Source organism: Limulus polyphemus, unplaced genomic scaffold, assembly GCF_000517525.1.
Source record: "Limulus polyphemus unplaced genomic scaffold, Limulus_polyphemus-2.1.2 Scaffold6722, whole genome shotgun sequence".
Taxonomy (NCBI): Eukaryota; Metazoa; Arthropoda; class Merostomata; order Xiphosura; family Limulidae; genus Limulus; species Limulus polyphemus.
Window position 1 is genome coordinate 39,696 of NW_013672332.1, and position 3,885 is coordinate 43,580.

Sequence of the window (3,885 nt, forward strand, 5' to 3'; positions counted from 1 at the left end):
AAGGAACAAGATAGTTCTAGAAACGTGGCGTCACACTAGTCACGTGACCTCGCTGACGCAACATTATGTAACAAAACTTCTCATAACTATCGCTTTTAAAATAATTAACTTTTAACACTCTTGTTATGAAAACTAAATAATCATTAAATATTAGATCACTAAATAATAACTCTTACACTAAACAGTCTTGTATATCCAACAATCTGTTTCTTAAGCCATCTAAGTAGTTTGCTGGTGCTTGTGGCAGGGAAAGAAGATTTTAGGATGTATCTACAGAAATATTGAATACACGTCTAAAGATGTTATAATTTCATTGTATAGGTCACTCGTTAGGCCACATTTGGAGTACTGTGTTCAGCCTTGGACTCCTTACCTTAGGAAGGCTATTGAATTGTTGGAAAGGGTTCAGAGGAGGGTTACTAGAATGGTGCCTGGGATGGAGAGGTTAAGATCTCTGAAACTGTTTTCTCTTGAAAAAAGAAGAGTTAGAGGGAATCTGATTGAAGTGTTTAAAATTGTTAAGGGAAAGGATAGTGTTCATACATCATCTTTTTCCCTACTTAATGCTGAGAATAGTATAAATTTTGGCAAGGTAGGAATCATCTTCAGCTAATACAGTTTTTATTTTTTCTAATAGGGTGGTTGACCTTTGGATGTTGTACAGGTAGTAAATTTAAGTGAGTTTAGGAGAAAGCTTGATAATTTTATGAATGATAAGGGCTGGCTTTGAGGTATATTTATTTTATTATAAAATAGTTTTAGTTTAGTTTAGAGGATGGGCCAGCCTAGATAGACCAATAGGTCCCTTGTTGTCTTTAAACATTATGTTATGTTAATCCATTCTTTGTGCATCAAATTATTTCTAAGTTTCCATTTACTTCTGACTAAGGCATTTCTAGTTTCAAATAGATTTTATAAGATTGGCCTTGTCTGAGTAGTTATGGCACATAAAAACATACTGAATTTATTTCCTTGAATCTATAACAACCTGAATTAATTAACCTGTAACAAAAATTGCACTATAACAGTTGAGAAGACAAGTAACTCTCCACAACATAACTAAAATATAACTTTTTTGGAGAATAAATCCCATAAAAATATTTCACAATCTACTAATTTAGGCAGACTTAAAATAAGACCCAAAACTTGAGCGCTTTTGATTAGTTGACTATTCTTCTTCAGGAGAACAAAGGGCACTTATAATATTTTTAAAGATATTTGCTAAAACAAGGAGAGAATTTTTAGTTATGATTTCATCAATTTCCTTTCATTCAATAAAGCACTAAACATTTCTTCATTGATATACATTATTTTCCTGTTGGTATATATGAATTATGTTTTCAAATATAAGCTTTTAAAGCTAAGGTGTTAGTGTTCTCTAACTTACATGATCCTGAGCCCAATTGGTTAAAGGTACTGAAGTTAATGGGAACTACCTATCTCCGAACTACAGGCAGCACTATAAAACAGTAATAATAACTGCTTGACAATGACGGTTGAGTTTATTTTTTTAAACATGATATATAATCATGATTCAGTTTACCTTTAATTAGACATTTTGTTTTTTTCCTAAAAAATCTAAACTGAATCATACATTTTGTTATAAAACTATACTGCTGTTTTAAAAATGTTAACCATCTTCTCCTTAACATAACATGCAGATAACAACAGACAATTTGTTTCTCAGAGGCTGATCATGCATTCATTCTTGAGAAAAAGTAAAAAAACCTTGATTTTTCAGAAAACTGCTGAATCCCCTTTTTCTTTTCTAAAGTGGTGGCCTCCACTACTACCAATGGTAACTCATTTTAGGAAAATAAAACTGTCTTAACTGAAACCTAGCCTGTCTTTTACAAATCTGAAACTTGTGTCCTCTTTTTCTTCCGAATACAGAACATAGAAATCAAAGGCTTTAATCCTCTCAATCCCCTGATAATCTTGTAAAATTCAATAAAATGACTTCTCACTTTTCTATTTCCAAATGAAAAGAAGTTAAGAGATAATATCCCATAACCATAACACAACCTTTACATCCACAGAATAATCTTAGTAGCCCTTCTCTAAACCATTTCCAGTGTACCATAGCATTTCTTAGATAATGAGGCCAAACTGTACACAGTATTCCAAGTGAGGCCTAATTAGTGATTTATATATATATATATATATATATATACATCACTTATAATCAATTCTTATAATTAAAAACTTTTAAATTATATTAGGTTTGCTACCAACAACAGAGGACTGCTTTAATGGCTGTGCAGATATCCTTTTTTTCAGTCATGCTATTGATTCCCATCTATCGGGTATTCACAAATTACCTGACCCGTTTTAAAAAGAAAAATTAACTTCAAAAATATTATAGAAAGAACGTTCTGGTTTTATTTAACTTGACAAACAACACAACTTTTTTTCCTTGTCTTAGTATACTTCCACATATGCACCATTTGTTGCTCAAAGAATGTCTAGGCAATTCTCTATCTCCCCCCAGATGTTGTTCAGCATCTCAGGAGTTACATTCCTTATTGCATCAATTATTCTGCAAATGAAGTCATTTGTGTAAAATTTTGCCCACTGGGAAGCACAGTGAATGGACTTCTTTGGGCTTCTAAGAAATGCCTCTTGCACACGATCAACTGTTGCATCAGATACACTTGGATGTCCTGCTCCCTTTTGTTGAAACACACTGCCAGTTACTAGGAATTTTTCAAACCAAGCTTTTATGCAATTCTTGGTTGATGGGTGTTTTTTCATAAATGTATCGGTAATTTCATTGCACTGACATCACTGATTTGGATTCAGCAAACCAAACCACACACTGTGCCTTTTCCTGGGGTGTTTCCATTTCTTTTTTACACTTTTTCTCTTTTCTAGCAATGCTCATATAATTGATCTGCAACAGAAAGGAAGAAAAAATAGTGTTCTATCTATAATGTTTTTTAATTTATTAATTTTTAAAATGGGTCAGATAATTAAGTAATCTAATTAATTAGTATTTCCCCAGCCTTACTACTACTGAATACTAGTGTGATCTTCCCACTTAATATTGTTACGTCTCCGTTTGTTAGTTAATTTTCCATAAATTCGTTCGGACGAAACTTTAGCGACATAAGTCCTTTCTTAAATAAAACTGGTTTATTCTTTTCGAATACAACTTTACAATACACTTAATTTCAACAGTCGCTCTGTAACAAACGCTATAATTCTCAACAAACTTCTCATGTGCTTAACAATATTCTCTCTGACTGCAGTTCAATTACTCATTCACTCGTCACGTTGTGACCATCTTATATATACCAGACTACCCCCAATCTAGTAATCTCCCGATAATTCAGGAAGATTCGAGAGAAGGACATGGCATGATACTAGTCACGTGACCTTGCTGACGCAACACTGCCCCTCCTTTGTATTGTTCGTCCCAAATAATAGCCACTTACATTAAACCAATAACAATTAACAATAACTTAATTAAATGTACAGAATTACAAACACAAAATTAAAATTCAACAAAGTCTCTTAATTTTACAGGACATATCTTCTTCCCTACTGGTCTCAGTCTCGTTGGCTTCTGCTTCACGTGGAGTTCATCTGCTTCATCAGGAAATGTTCTATCGTCGATAACAGTCCCATCAGTGGTAGTAACTTCATCAAGAGCTTCACCGTTTCCCTTCTCATAACTGAGTAGTTTCTTCTTCAGGTGGCACGTCTTCAGCAGCATCATTTTTTCTGTTGTTCACTTCGTCCCAACTGAAATGTCCTGGACCGTGATAACACCAAAGCCTGTTGGCATGCACCACGTTTGGCTTACCTCGCCGACCACATTTTACCCGGAAAGTCACGTCTGAGAGACGATCCACTATGTCATATGGGCCTTCCCATGGAGAA